This window comes from Dendrobates tinctorius, unplaced genomic scaffold (genome assembly GCF_039654945.1).
Source record: "Dendrobates tinctorius isolate UK_male_01 unplaced genomic scaffold, ASM3965494v1 ptg000032l, whole genome shotgun sequence".
Taxonomy (NCBI): Eukaryota; Metazoa; Chordata; class Amphibia; order Anura; family Dendrobatidae; genus Dendrobates; species Dendrobates tinctorius.
Genome location: NW_027361700.1, coordinates 5,507,504 through 5,524,198, shown reverse-complemented (window position 1 = coordinate 5,524,198; position 16,695 = coordinate 5,507,504). Strand labels below are relative to the sequence as shown.

At 40.0% G+C, this 16,695-nt stretch overlaps 1 protein-coding gene across 1 annotated transcript in view; it reads right to left on the bottom strand.

Annotated features, from left to right (window-relative positions):
- The window catches only part of LOC141086374 (signal transducer and activator of transcription 5B), a 247,273-nt gene that overhangs the window by 98,723 nt on the left and 131,855 nt on the right, over nt 1-16,695 (bottom strand). The window contains exon 2 of the mRNA XM_073572342.1: nt 2,788-2,854. The gene's annotated coding sequence lies outside the window, so the exon portion shown is untranslated. The remainder of the gene's footprint in view (nt 1-2,787; nt 2,855-16,695) is intronic.

Here is a 16,695-nt window from a genome sequence, read left to right as displayed (position 1 = left end):
TAAATTGTTAAATAGAAGGAATTGGAGCAAGCTCTGGTCACTAATGTGACACATCTGGGCAGCTAATTACTGTGAAAGTTCAGCTCATGGTGACCTGACGTCCGATGATTATTACATTTTACATCGAGAAGAGATAAGCACCGCCACAGAGAAATGTTGTTCCATACAGCAATGACAAAACTCGCGCCTATTAACTAGTTAAATCCCGCTGTCAAACAATGACAGCGGGTATTTAACGCACGCTTCCGGCCGCCGGGCCGGAATTGAGCGCATCGCCGACCCCAGTCACGTGAATGGGGGATCAGCGACGCGTTGCCTTGACAACCAAAGGTCTCAGAGACCTCTATGGTTGTTGCCGGTACATTGCTATGAGTGCCACCCTGTGGTCGGCGCTCATAGCAATGCTGTAAATCTGCAAATCTGCTACATATAGGTGATCTGAACATTGCCTATATGTAGCAGAGTCAATCAAGTATGGCATTCTTCTAGTCTCCCATGGAGGCTACTGAAGCATGGCAAAAAAAAAAAAAAAAAGTTTAAAAATGAACAAAAAACTAAAAAAGTTCAAATCACCCCCCTTTCGCCCCAATCAAAAAAAAAAAAAAAAAAAAAAAAAAAAAAAAAAAAAAAATCGCAGGCACACATTTGGTATTGTTGCGTTCAGAATCGCCCAATCAATAAAAAAAAAGCATTAACCCGATCGCTAAACAGCGTAGCGAGAAAAAAATTAAAAGCGCCAGAATTACTTTTTTTGGTCGCCGCGACATTGCATTAAAATGCAATAATTGGCGATCAAAATTGCACAAAAGTGGTATAATTAAAAACGATAGCTCGGCACGCAAAAAATAAGCCCTCACCCAACCCCAGATCACGAAAAATGGAGACGCTACGGGTGTCGGAAAACTGTGCATTTTTTTTTTAGCAAACTTTGGAATTTTTTTTCACCACTTAGATAAAAGAGAACCTAGACATGTTTGGGGTCTATGAACTTGTAATGACCTGGAGAATCATAACCGCAGATCAGTTTTAGCATTTAGTGAACCTAGCAAAAAAGCCAAGCAAAAAACAAGTGTGGGATTGCACTTTTTTTGCAAATTCACCGCACTTGGAATTTTTTTCCCGTTTTCAAATACACGACATGCTAAAACCAATGGTGTCTTTCAAAAGTACAACTTGGCCCCCCAAAAAAAAGCCCTCACATGGCCATATTGATGGAAAAATAAAGTTATGGCTCTGGAAAAAGGGGATCGAAAAACGAAAAAAGCTCAGGTCATTAAGGGGTTAACGTGCTTGACCTTTTTATTTTTTTTTCCCCCACTTTGTGGATGGAGATTAGCAATTCCAGAGGTTTTCACCCGATTCATCAATTAAAAAGTCAGGAAATTTAGCGCAACTCCACACCAGTCTCCCTGGTGTACTTTGGCTTCATTATGCAAACGTGTGACTTTTGACACTAAAAAGCAGCAAAAACAGTTAAGACAAAAAAAAAAAATAATAATAAATACAAACAAATTCTTGACTATACGCCAAGATTGTGAATTGCACGTGCAAAAACAACAAGACCACAAGCCAAAAAAAAGAAATTAGCTTAAAGAAAACAAAAACACAAATAGTCCCCGAGTCTAAGTTTGCACTGTCTAAGAAAAAGACAGTATCGATACATCCTTGCCAAAATCTGTAAACTCAAAAATTAAAACAAACATTTGCAAAGCAATAGATTTTATTTTGCTCTGATTTTTTTTTTTATTACCACACTTGGGGATTAACTGACCAAAGCTTTTATGCCAATATTCTGATATAAAAAGCTTTGAAAATTCACAATTTTGGCACAAAGTGAGGCTGCGCTACAATTTAGGGACTCTCGCACTTCTCTCGCCATTTATGCCCAATTCCAATAAAATGAGAGGAGCCGAGTGGGACAAAGACTGCAGTTTATCAACTTCATGATGAGCTGCAGTGTTCGCTTATACCACAAATCTTACTCTAGCTGGGACTGGAGTACGATTTGTGTTTAGGCGCACACAGAAGTTCTTGATACATGAAGAGGTGCATGTCTATCAATCAGGAGTGTCTGACTCCAGCATGTCCCCCCCCCCCCCCCCCCCCATCAATACCGGTGTCTTCAATGCCGGTCTTGATTGCATGTCTCTATGAATCCGCAGTGTCTGACTCCATCATGCCCCCTCCTCATCAATAACAGTTTGAACAATGCCGGTCTTGATGAATTGGGCCCTTAATCTTGAGAGCGTAAAATGAATCCGCCGGATATTCCCCGCTTCTGATTCACAATTTGTACAAAACTTGTTTCTTTGGTCCATGTAAGGTGCTCCATAAAACATAGTGAATTGACAGTATGACAAAATTAAGAACCTACAGGGCAAGGACCAGAAACCAGCAATTCTACAACTGAAGTGAAACAATAATTCTGGACTATTGCAGGTCGCCGAGTCTGGATACAAGGCCACATTCTTATGTTCAGCATTTGGTCAATATCTGTAAGCCAAAACCACAAGTGGAACAGACAAAAGAAAAGTAGAATACAAACATGTCACCACTTCTGTATTTGGCTTACAAATACTGATGTGAAGTACTGACCAAATAATGAACGTGTGAACGTGGCCTTAGGTATGCCCCTTTGTCATCAATGTATTCATAAGAAATATTTTTCCCTGCTAAACATTTGTTGGTAATGGTCAAAGGTAATTCAGATCAATGTATATAAATTCAAATCAGCCTTGATGACTTAACGTGGTGAAACCTTACATAAGAAGCAGGATTTTTACTCACGTCACAAAGGCAGGCCCAGTGTGAGGTTACAGAGTGGATAAAGTCCAGTCACAAGTCCCGGCAATTTCTGCAGAAGGAAAAAAAAAAAAGGTTAGAACAAGTCATGACCATTTTATGAATGTTTGGCTGACAGATGTACCTTTACTTTGCCTGCATGGACTTACATGTTACATACATGTGACATCTTGTCTGAGAGAGCTGAACAGAAAAGCCCCCAAAAGAAGGAAAAGAAAACATCTAACCAACCATACCATGCATGCAACATACGAGTAAAAACACCTACCTTGGACCCAAATTTTAGAAAACATTCACACATTCCATCTTCAGGGTGTCATCTCTAGAAACGGTTACATTTATAATGTGTTTTTACCAGAAAGACAAAATAAGAATACCTACTATGCTCTGTACAAACAACTAGAGGCTGGTGTGTACAGAGTATTAAGAGAATGAACGGCTCTCTACCGGTCTTATAATCCTACATATTCTCTAACGTCTTAGTGTTAATCAGAAATCCTAGGCCGCGGTATTATATATGTCTCTTTGTATTAACATTAATATGCATAAAAAGTGCAGCTGTCCGGACAGATGGGATGGGAACGTATTAGAAATATTGTGCAGTGATTGAAGACAACGAGAACATCACTTGTTGATAGCGCTATGTATTCAGCTGAATTAATCAAATCGACCTTAAAGTAAGAAATCCCAGATTCAGAGAAGCAGCATCCCTTGAAAAAGCATTTGCTTCTGTTGCCTAGAGATTTCTGTAGCACAATAATGGTCCAGTAAAGAGTATGTGCAAAAAATAAAAAAACCTCAAACAATCTTTTGACCCTAAAAATTTTCAAGCCATGACCATCCTTGGTCTATAAGGCAAAAACAGATACAAGAAAAAAAGGCTTTTTTATAGGAATATTTACTGCTTGTAGTCAATAATTTTAAGACTGTTGTGAGAAACACCCTTCAAAAGTATTTGGTACGTTTTATAATTTCTTACTAAAACAATTTCTGTATACGGCCTGCCCAATTGCCGTGGGTAACAGAACTTTAGATTATGGCGTACTTGCAATTCCCATATCTTCCTTTCATGGCCAAGATGGAAATAATAGCTTCTCGATCCCATCAAGCTAAGGTAGGGGTAACAAAAATAGCATAGCAACGCTGTCCCACAAGAATGAATGGGGTTTAAGCAAACCGCATTGTCCAGCAACATTTGGCTTTTTTATGTTACATGCATGGGGATAGAGCAGACATTTATTTTCCACGTTTAGACAACTCACTTAATTGTATTCTATCGGAGTAGTAAAACACTACAAAATTTCACGTGCCATTGCCTTGTTCACCTTCTAGTCCAATCCATAATGACTTCTCAAATACGAGTCACTAAACATTGTTCCCGATTAATATTTAAGCTGGATTTTGATTCTATGTTCCATTGTATCTTATTTGACCCACTTTGCATGTTACAGATTTGGGGGACAATCAAGATCTCATTAGGTCTGCCAGATTATGGTTATTACTAAAATTAAGAAGCAGTCATAAGACGTGCTGTGCCACGAGCTCTCAGGACATTACATCTGGCCCCACAGCATCTTGGTAAATTACTGCTGGGATAAACATTGATATTAGAGCTGGAGCCTGCATGACAAACGCCACATTAATCTTGGGATTTAAGGCTTAGGCTTGTGAGTTGATACACTCCTTGGGGGTAAAGGTTAGAACTAATAGATTGCTAAGAGAGGAAACTAGATTTATGTCTTAATGATAATGGAGCACATGAGGAAAGGACATTTCATTAGAGGAAAACAGGAAGGTGTGAGGCAGGAGAAAGATCTGTGACATGAGCTGGGTTCTGGCTATTAGGCATCGAGAGCGTCGTGATATTTGCCTACAGATATTGGCCTTTTACTTGTTCTTACAATACAGTGGCAGATTATTTGATTTTTGATACCATTTCATAAAAGCAATTTAGTCTTATATTACAATACCCCAGGTCGATGAGAGGTGGACTTATTTACAAGGTTCTCATTCTGGAGAACCGCTTGCTTCTAATTTGTGATCTTTCTTAAATAAGGGGGGGGGGGGTGTTATCAATTATTTATTTTTAATCTGGACACAAAAAAATGAAGATTAATTTTTCAAAGCTGAAAGGTCCCAGATTATTTTTTGTTTTTACCCTACTGAGACAGGAAAGAAAACCGGAGAGGACATGTATCAATATAAAAAGAAGGCAGCGAAATACCTACAACTTAACAGTACCCAACAAAGGTGTTACATCAGCTTTTAATAAATGGGGTTGTAGTTACACCTCAAAGACTATTTTAGGGCAATCTAAGATGTACAGTAAGTGTAAGAACATGATTTATAGTACCGCTAGATGGCTAAGTGCCAGGTAATGCCAAGAGGAATAGTATAGTGCGACTTGAGTTACACAATGCTATTCGAGACATGGCTTTATTTTTCTTGCCGTGAAGGACATCACTAATCACCACTTACCTAATGTGAAACTTCTTATCAGAGATGTATCATATGAGAGATGAACTGAGCAAAAATCATGTCAAACTCCAACAAATAGCTCCTGCTGACTTCCACCGGTCAGCCAAAGCCACAGTTTGGTTTTAGCCTTACAGCCACAGTACATGGTATCAGGGAAGGTGGCTCTGATGAGCAGATTTAGTAACTCAGTGGAAATAACATTAAATTGCACTTGGAGAATCATCTGCCGTTTCTCTATGCTCCTCATGTCAGAAGGCACCCTAACAAAAAATACTGACAATTGGATTTTCTGGAAGGTGATACCGAGCTCTGAGTACAAGTCTCTAGAGCACTGAAGGTAACTTGATGTGAAGAGTCTCTGAACTAATAGGCTCTATTTATGTGACCTCACGGAGATCAAAGTCATTTTCTCTCATAGCTTTCTACTCTTCACTCATCCAACAGGCTCAGCTCCAACCATCCATCAGGCCCTTGAAAATGCATACAGCAAAACCTCAACATGTAGCTCCCATCTTGCCAAAAACACTTAATATGATGGATAGGATCACTTGGAAAATGAGTTAATATTCCACTCGGAAGAATAATAAACACCCCTAACACTTTTCAAAATAGCATATGTTTCTGGAAGTCCTCAGAAGAGGAGTTGAATCCGAAAAAGTAATGAAGGGATTTTTTTCTTAACTTCTGTCAGTACCGCTGAAGAACTACATATCTCAACAAACTCTGCAACAAATGGAGATAGATTTTATAAGATACAAAAGTCTATAGACTCTTAGGAGTCAGGCAATAAAAAGTGTCATAAAAAACAATACAGACGAGTGAAAAAAGGTTGTCGAGAGCTGCGAAGTTTTAGGTACATCGGGTACCTGGGATCTGTCCAACCCTGCTTTATGCCTTTTGCCAATTTAAGAGTGTGATCAGTGGAAACACTCAGACATTAATCTCTATCAATTATACCCATAAAAAATACAGTATTTTACTTATAATTTACAGGTATGTACTTGCCTAATGTGTTTTTTTATGTGGAAGTAAATGTAATTCCATATTAAATTGCTAAACAGTTTTAAAAAAAAAAAAAAAAAAGGAATTTCAGGCACTTCCTTCCATAAAATCCTATTCATGTGACTAAGTGTATAGTGTACACCAGAAACACGTAATGTTTTATCCTCATGATGGATCCTACAGTTTTTAAATTAATTTCTAATAAAAAGATTGAATTTATGGATGGAAGTGCTGGAAAATAATTTTTTTCTTCTTCAGTTCCACAATAGCTGAGCTTCTTCAGCAGGAACTGGCACCCATACATCAACTTTCCTGAACGATATTGGTGTGGTGAGCTTCATTTTGTTTTTCATGGGAAAAAAAAAAAATTATATATACAGTACAGACCAAAAGTTTGGACACACCGTCTCATTCAAAGAGTTTTCTTTATTTTCATGACTATGAAAATTGTAGATTCACTCTGAAGGCATCAAAACTATGAATTAACACATGTGGAATTATATAATTAACAAAAAAGTGTGAAACAACTGAAAATATGTCTTATATTCTAGGTTCTTCAAAGTAGCCACCTTTTGCTTTGATTACTGCTTTGCACACTCTTGGCATTCTCTTGATGAGCTTCAAAAGTTAGTCACCGGAAATGATCTTCCAACAGTCTTGAAGGAGTTCCCAGAGATGCTTAGCACTTGTTGGCCATTTTGCCTTCACTCTGTGGTCCAGCTCACCCCAAACCATCTCGATTGGGTTCAGGTCTGGTGACTGTGGAGGCCAGATCTTCTGGCGTAGCACCCCATCACTCTCCTTCTTGGTCAAATAGCCCTTACACAGCCTGGAGGTGTGTTTGGGGTCATTGTCCTGTTGAAAAATAAATGATAGTCCAACTAAATGCAAACCGAATGGAATAGCATGCAGCTGCAAGATACTGTGGTAGCCATGCTGGTTCAGTATGCCTTCAATTTTGAATAAATCCCCAACAGTCTCAGCAGGGAAGAACCCCCCGCACACCATCACACCTCCTCCTCCATGCTTCATGGTGGGAACCAGGCATGTAGAGTCCATCCGAGTGCATCCATTCACCTTTTCTGCGTCGCACAAAGACACGGTGGTTGGAACAAAAGATCTCAAATTTGGACTCCTCAGACCAAAGCACAGATTTTCACTGGTCTAATGTCCATTCCTGGTGTTAGTTAGCCCAAACAAGTCTCTTCTGCTTGTTGCCTGTCCTTAGCAATGGTTTACTTGCAGCTATTTTACCATGAAGGCCTGCTGCACAAAGTCTCCTCTTAAAAGATGTTGTAGAGATGTGTCTGCTGCTAGTACTCTGTGTGGCATTGACCTGGTCTTTAATCTGAGCTGCTGTTAACCTACGATTTCTGAGGCTGGTGACTCGGATGAACTTATCCTCCGCAGCAGAGGTGACTCTTGGTCTTCCTTTCCTGGGGCGGTCCTCATGTGAGCCAGTTTCTTTGTAGCGCTTGATGGTTTTTGCCACTGCACTTGAGGACACTTTCAAAGTTTTCCCAATTTTTCGGACTGACTGACCTTCATTTCTTAAAGTAATGATGGCTACTCGTTTTTCTTTACTTAGAATTTGTATTATGGCAAGAAAAAAAAAGCAGCTAACAGTCTATTCAGTAGGACTATCAGCTGTGTATCCACCAGACTTCTGCACAACAAGAACTGATGGTCCCAACCCCATTTATAAGGCAAGGAATCCCACTTATTAAACCTGACAGGGCATACCTGTGAAGTGAAGACCATTTCCGGTGACTACCTCTTGAAGCTCATCAAGAGAATACCAAGAGTGTGCAAAGCAGTAATCAAAGCAAAAGGTGGCTACTTTGAAGAACCTAGAATATAAGACATATTTTCAGTTGTTTCACACTTTTTTGTCAATTATATAATTCCACATGTGTTAATTCATAGGTTTGATGCCTTCAGAGTGAATCTACAATTTTAATAGTCATGAAAATAAAGAACACTCTTTGAATGAGAAGGGGTGTCCAAACTTTTGGTCTGTACTGTATGTATATATATATATATATATATATATATATATATATATATATATATATATATATATACATACATACATATACACACACACGCATACAGCCAACATATGCTATTCTTTGGCTATCCAATTAAGGGCAGATTCACACATCCAGGGCCGGACTGGCCATCAGGCAAATGCCAGAAAGGCCTGTCTGTTCGTGGGCCACTTTATCTGCTATGTGGTTAACAGAATCTGTGTTCTCAAGACACTCATACTGCTAAGAGTTGTGATGAAACTCAAAGTCGCTGACTCAGTCACTTACCCCAGCAGGCCGTGGGTATCATTAGACATATTGGTCTTGTAATAAGTCTTGCTTTCTTCCATCTGGGGTAATATATCCCATGTGGTGCTTGGGGACAGTGAAAACATAGGCCTGTGTGATTTCAAATGCCAGGGCTGACTTTCAGTACCAGTCCGTACCTGCACACATCTATGTTTTGTGATCTAGACTGAGATGCACAGACTAGCCGTGGGTCTCCTGACCCATACTTGATAGACTCAAAAGCATATATTAGGCAATCAAGTTCATTTTAGGAGACCCGAGGACAGTCCATGAATCATGGGCTAAACTCTTGACTGCAAAACATGGATGCTTGACTCTGGCACAAAAGTTAAAAAGCTAGGTTCTGATATTCCTCCAGTTCTGGATGTCAGAGCAGGAAGTAAGCTGTCGGTAGACAGTTGAGCAAATGCTCCACATAGGATACCGATGCAAAACAAATTCTACAACTATGTTGCATTGCCTTAACAACATATTCAGGGTTAAAACAGGTTTTAGCCCATACACAAAGCCAAAATTCCCAAAATCCATCATAAGAGCGCAAGTGTTCTGCCATAAAGAGAAGGGTCAATAGCACTGATGGATATCACTAATAATAATTATACGTAAGAGGAAGATAGATTCTCATTAATGACTAATCCAATCTCCTTGAAATATTTCTGAGTCACCTTTATAACCTCGAAGTAAGGGTTCGTGTGTAGACTGAACGGCAGCACAAAATAACTGCATTTGCCAATTGGTGGTCATTTTTCTAGCCTGTTTACATAGGCAGGCTGCAGTAAATGATGCCCACTGAACAGTCTGAAATGGGCTGCCATTGTTCTTGAAGGGTTATTGTCAAACAAGCAATATTAAGAACGCTCGTTCACTATAATCATACAGTGTAAATGTATCTTAAAGCAACTAGACAGGATTTAAAAATTATTTACCTGCAGATTATCAGTATGTACAGTTTGTTGGCAAATGGCCTGTGCCATGTAATGTGATGCATCACCGGACTCCTACATCATCCATTAGCATACAGAACCCAGGACATTAGCTGGCTTACAGTGGGTAGATTGATGGGGAGTTCATAGACCATGACTACATCCTCCCAGCCTGTGTCCCTCCAGTCATCCACACAACTATAGCAGTTTAGTTATAGGCCGTTTTTCACAGTGACGGATTCTTTTTAAACAATGTCGCCAAATAGTGGCCAATAACCTGTACACAGTGTGGCTGAGAGATAACAGTACAATCATAAGGAGGAAATGTATTAATTTCTGTAGTGAAATGTACAATGAAGAGATAATTTATCAGCCATATTAAAGACAATGTTTGCATGGCAGCAGGCTTCTGATCAACTCACAGCAAGAGACAAGCTCACAGACAGAGACTTCATCCTGGCACACATGCCAAGAAAATCTAATACTTAAAAGCCAATCCAAGGGAAACGGAAATCCAGAAACACAAATTTAGGATGACAAAGAAAGCAAAATTGCAAGGAAGGTCACCTAGAGTCAGTTTATCTAGTTTGCAAGCGCCTAGTGATCATGGAGGCTTGGCGGCTCCTAATTTACTTTACTTCCTGGCCGCTCTTTTACTCCCACTGGATTGAAATTGACATCTCGCCATTGTAGTAGCAGAAGCGTTGATGGGGACCTATGAGAGGTTAACTAACCTACTCTATGGATGTAATGCATTTGCATCAGCTTCAATGCCTCTTAGGACAATAGGTAGTGTGGGGCAATAGCGCCGAATATATTAAGGGGCTCGGATACGGCATTTCGCCGTTCTGGTTTAATCTGCACCTTCCATATTTACACTTTTTGCCCGATGTGGTCATCTGGGTGAGGTACAGTGTCAAATTCGCTTTTCGTGTTTTCTCAGATACTTGCGAAATGCTCACTTTTAAAGGATTTCCAAACTAGATATGGGGTTTCTGATACCGCTAAGCTCTTAGACATACAACTTCGTCATGCAGTACATGCACAGTTTGGAGTCACTCCAGTGTCCATAGGCTTTTCAAAACTGGAGGAACTCTTGGGGACCTCAGATTTACCTAAAACCACACACAAGCATACTCTCTTCTCCAGGCATCTGTTGTCAAGCCTTACGTTAAGGCTTATCTGAAATGGGTGGCGGATATACTAGACTTGATGATGGAGGAATGGCAGGAGGTGGAAGATGCACTTCATTCCTCATTGGTGAGTGCTAGGGACTGTTTAATATAGAAAAAATTTCTATGCAGAGTTGATTATACCCCAAAAAGGTTGAGTAAGTTTTGATGGCTATGAATAATGTATTTTCATTTACAACCCGCGGTGGGCTCTTTTCTGCGCTTAGTTTGGTCCTGTCCAAAAATAGTTCCATTCTAGTCTGAACTAAAACTGTTCATGAACATTTTGCATTCTCTAGGGTGTTGTCCCCTAAAGCGAGTGTGCTGGATTCCGTAGATGAACTTATGGAAGGGTCCTTCCATAGACTTTGTTTTTTTTTTTTAGATTCCTGTTTTTCTGAGCTAGGAAAATAATTATAAAGACATGGATATTCACGTAAGTCGCTAGTATGATTTACTGGATGCAATTAGTCAATAAATATATTCCACTATATAAAAGTTCTCTAGACAAAGAGAAGATGTGCTTATAAGTCTGATAAGGTATGGGGAGACAATGGTCAGCAATAGCAGACACTGCTCTCTCTATAGGTTCCCAGCAGAGCTCTCTGCATCTTTAATGCCATCATACGCCTATCGACAGAGGGGGGTGGGTGGCCAAGGGGGCAGGTATAATTGGGTGTTGTGAATGTGCTAGTATTGAGTGTATGGGTACATGAGTCTTGCATCTTTTCTATGCTATTCACAATATTGATCTAGAGTTTGAAGTATGTTATTGACATTAAAATACTCAGGTCTTTAAGTGTTTAAATGACCTTCCATCTTCTTATTTAAGGGATTTCAATGATCATGGTCATTGATTATAGTTATTATATCATTTGTACAATTCTAGTGGTTATGTTGTGTTAAATTGGATAATAAAGCCTTAAAAAAAACAAAAAAAAGAACGAAAGCAAAGTGAAATACCTTGCATGGAGCGGATTGCAGTGAATATGTTCGCACATATTTAGTACACAAAAATAAAACGAAGCAATCTGTTTGGGTTTGCCACATGCATATCTCCATTGTCTCTTTAGGAGATCAGATAAGGCATCATCTTTGTTATATTCCTTGCTGCCTTCACATAACTAAAACCTACATTAAACTAGTCAAACCCAATAATGGCAGATACATCTAGCAAAGGCCAAATATGTACCCCACACAAACTCAGAAATATTAAAAGTGCTGGGGAATGCATATTGATATGACTTCAATTATGCCATTATGTGTCCTGATAAAGAAATACTGCACTTTGCCAAATACTAAGGAGAGCCGTTCCCGACTTATTTCATCCAGCTGCCTTAAAGGGAGGTAAAAAAAACCACATCACCCATGTAAATGCTCAGCAGGAACACTAAAGGCCCTTTTACATTTAGAGATGCACCAGCGATCCGACCCGGTCAGGATCGCTGGTGCATCGCTAAATGATCGCTAGTGAGCTGTCACACATTCAGACCTCACAGCGATGCAGCAGCAACGCAGCGCACGATACTCACCTTTCACACACAGCGATCCTGGCGTCCTCCCGCCCGCCTCCACGCGTCGCTCGTCGTCACAGCAGGAAGCCCCAGCAGGAAGCTGACGATGAGAAATAGAGCCGGACATTATCTCGCGATCAGCGATGGACAAAGGGGGAGCCGGTCGGAGGTAAGTATCACACATAGCGATATCGCTATGTGTAAAACCCCCTTAAGTGAAAGTGACAACTAATGGGTTAATTGCAGCTTTATCCATTTACAACTGACCCAAACTCAAGTGGGTATCACAAAATTAAGACATTTCCTACCCTGGATGGTCCTTACAGAGAATGTTAAAACCAGATCCTCAAACATACTTGTCTTCTTACATGATTTTGGGAATGGCCATATTGCACAAACTGCTGCTCTGCCGAGAAAACAGCATTTAAAGACACTCTTTAAAGGGGTCGTCTGGACCAAGCCGATAAGTCTGCTGCCACTCTGTGTGACTGCAGACTTAGGATTACCCCTCAGTGCACGCACTGTGTGCTGCGAGGATTCACCATTGCCTGAGCAAGGACCGGCAGGTACATACAAGTTATATATACCCCCAGCCAAAACCAATTAGAAGGCGCAGCCTCGCTCCATACACTTGGTTTGTGATTTTGATCCTAAATAAAAGATCATTTTAATTGACGCATCCTCACTAATGTCATTGACAGGGCACCTACACAACCACTCTATACATTTTTAACTTTTCTCGGTTCTACGTATACTAACAGACATACAGATAGGGAGTTTAGATTGAGAGCCCCATCGGGGACAGTGATGATAATGTGTGGAAACTGTAAAGCGCTGCGGAATATGTTAGCACTATATAAAAATAAAGATTATTAAAAAAAATAAAGATTATTACTGTCTGGTGCTGCGCCTCCCTACCTACACTACAAGTGCTAGAACCCCGCACCACTGGAAGTAAAAAGTCATTTTAGCAGCACCATGATGATGATGATGGGAAGAAGAAAGTACGGAGGATTGAAAAGGCACACACCAAATCCTCTGTAAAATTTGGTGTAGGCCAGTGGTCCCCAACCTTTCTGACGTTGAGAGCCACATTCAGCTTAGAGAGAGGGTTGCGAGCCACATTCAGCTTCCACCCCCTTCAAAGTAGTGTCAACCAAAGCCCCCATTACAGGTATCATGATAACCAAAGCTTTTGCACAGAAATCACTCCAAAGCAGTACACTGAGATCCAGGGGTTCCCACAATACCCCCATTCAGTATTCTCCCATCAAGGACTCCCAACACACTGCCACATCCAGCTTTGAGCACCTCCTCCAACAAGTAGTACCATCCTCCAGCGCACCATACCTAAAACATCTCCAAACCCCTAAGACCAGTAAATGTGCATCCAGATCGGCTCTCCTGTGCTGGGCTACTCACAAAATTCACCATTTTGAGATGTACTCTTCATACCCGTCTTCTAGACCTGGAGCTAATGCACCAAGCTGGCAGACAGTCACGAGCCACAATTCATGGGATCCCGACCCACATGTGGCTAACGAGCTACAGGTTGGGGACCCCTGGTGAAGGCAATGAGCTGGCACAGGCATGCATGGCTTCCAATGGCACTGGTGCTTATTGATGGTGTGACTGGAGACAGAAGCAGTCAAATGAATTCTGACGTGTACAGGGCTATTCTTTCAGCTCAGATTCTACTAAATGCAGTACGGCGCTCAACAGTTCAAAAGCGAAAGCAACTGAGGAGTTGTTTTTGTTGTTTTAAGGCTAAGCAGTGGAATATTCGGCAATGGGCGAGTCAATCACCAGATCTCAACCCCATCGAGTATGCATTTCACATGCTTAAAAGGGGTTTCCCCACAAACAAAAGTTCATTTTAGTCAACAGATCTTGGAAAAATAATAATTTCAACAATTGGATGTGTTTAAAATGCTCCTGTGCTCAGATAATCTTCTAAATGTTCCCCTGCTGTGTACTGTGTGATGGCTGAGTCTGACCGTACAGGAACACGGTCTGATCATACCAAGAAAAAGCAGAAAAAAAAAAATGTATAGATGTGCTATATATCACAAAACAGCATTAGCTTAAAAAATGGATTTTGGGGTCAGGTAGAAAGACCCAAAAACAGGCAACTACTGAAGTCAGCTACAGTAAAGGTCTGGCAAAGCATTACAAAGCATGAAACCCAGCATTTGGTGACGTCCATGGCTTCCAGACAGTATTGAAAATTAACATTTTATTTATGGTAAAGTTAATTTGTCCAATTACTTTTGAGCCCCTCAAATGAGGAGGATTTGAAGAAAAATGGCTTCACAGGATATTTTTGTTCATCCCCTTTAATTAAACCTGAAAGTCTACATTTCAATTGCATTGCAGTGGTTTCATTTTAATTAAAAAAATATTTGCACGAAGAGCCCAAATCACAATGATTCGGTCACTATACAAATATTTCTGAACATAACATATACAGCTGTAACCTTTCAACATACTCCTGCTGCCTGTGATAACGAGATGACTGCAGAAAAGTGACCTCTATAGAACGGAAGTGTCAGCTTCTTAGTTTGAGGCGCAGTTGCAAGAGTGAAATGTTCCCTTTAAGCATAGACCCTAAAGTTGCACATACACACATTATATACATTAAATTAAAATTGTCGTTAAAGCCAGTTAGACCAGAAGATAGTTGTATTTTGAAAATTAATAGATGTTTGCCAAAATGATGGCAGGCCTGTTTACTATTTACGATCGACATTGGTTTGTGAGTAGTTTTGTAATTCAACAATGTCCAAACATTTCATTTTACAAGTTTTTCACCTTTTCTGAAACTATAATAGGAGAGTTTGCTTTAGTGGCTCACTTCTTTTGGCTCTACCTTCAAGGCAGGAATAATAACAATAATGAGAAAAAAAATAGTAATAGCAATGACTACAGGATCAGACTACACAGAGTTTGTTTGTAGTCTGTTACCATGGAAACATAAGTTCTGGACAAAAGTTGTTTGAATAAAACATGAAATATTTGTAAACTATACAAGATAAAAATAATAATAAAAAAAAACAGAAAAGAAAGTAAATCATCAATGTTTTATCCTGATACAAAACCACTATATAGCAAACAAATCCATATGAACGCAGTCGCCATTAAAAAGAACAGCGACGATAAATTATTCTGGTCTATTTAAAGACAAACTGCTTAGTGTACTATGGTATGCAGAGTAAATTGTGAAACTCCACAGGAAGACACGTTATAGGATGGTCACATACCAATGTACACACTCGCGGCAGCTAAAAATATGCCACAATGTCACACGACCAGATTTACACTGCTACTGGCTGCATGCAGTCATTCACATGTATTTTAAGAGTATTTTAGAATAGGTCACATATCTCTATTAAAGTAAAAGCTTTCATCCCTACAGACATAAAATGCAAAATATAAAATCTATGTAAATTGGGACAAAAATAAAGTCAAGCTCCACTTTTGTAGGACTTACAAGAGGTTATATACCATGTAGCATAGTTGAAAATGTTAAGAATTTTGTAAAAGCTCATAAAAAAGACCTCATTCTAGCTCTGTGGACTATATTATGAATGTTTGTCTACGATTTCATATAACAAGGAACTTTAAGCACAGTAATTGGACATGATCATGGGATGCATAGTCACCAGATGCATTAATGCGTTATAGTTTGGTGACGATGTATACTACTCACCCCAGCAACCCATACACAGCTCTGTATCGCAGACAAGGCAAGGGAGAGAAGATTGGTCAAGCTATAATCCCACCCTTCCCCCCAGTAAGATCACGTGCTGCTGGTGTTAATTACAGGGTGGGCCATTTATATGGATAGACCTGGGTGGGCCGACTTCAAAATGGCCGCCATGGTCACCACCCATCTTGAAAAGTTTTCCCCCTCCCAGATACGAATGTGCCACAAACAGGAAGCTATCACCAACCATTCCCATTTTAAGTGTATCCAAATAAATGCCCCACCCGGGTCTAACCTTATAAATGGCCCACCCTGTAGATTATTTTTACCCTATATTAAAATAAAGTAGATTGTATGAAACACCTTGCACACTTCTCAAAAACAAAACTAACTACCCACACCAACAAAGTAGAGCATTGAAAAGCTAAAAAGCATGACAAATTACCAAATAACTTATTCTGTGGGAGTCTAGTGAGCACGTTCTTTAATAGAAGTGCCAAAGCCGATAACAAGGGCAACGTGCAAGGAAAGTGAAAGAGATAAGCCGAGGGGAAACAGAAGTGTAAACCACAAGGAATATGCAGGCCCTGATCACTCAGCAAGCGGAATCACTAACAGGGGCCACCATGAACAGAGAAGTTACAAGAGAAATGAAAATGCTGCTCATTCTCTGCAATATAGTGAACCAGCTGCGCCCTCCGCTCAACCCAACTACAGCACAGTGCCCTGTACTGCCACCGAGATAGATTCTGCTCACAT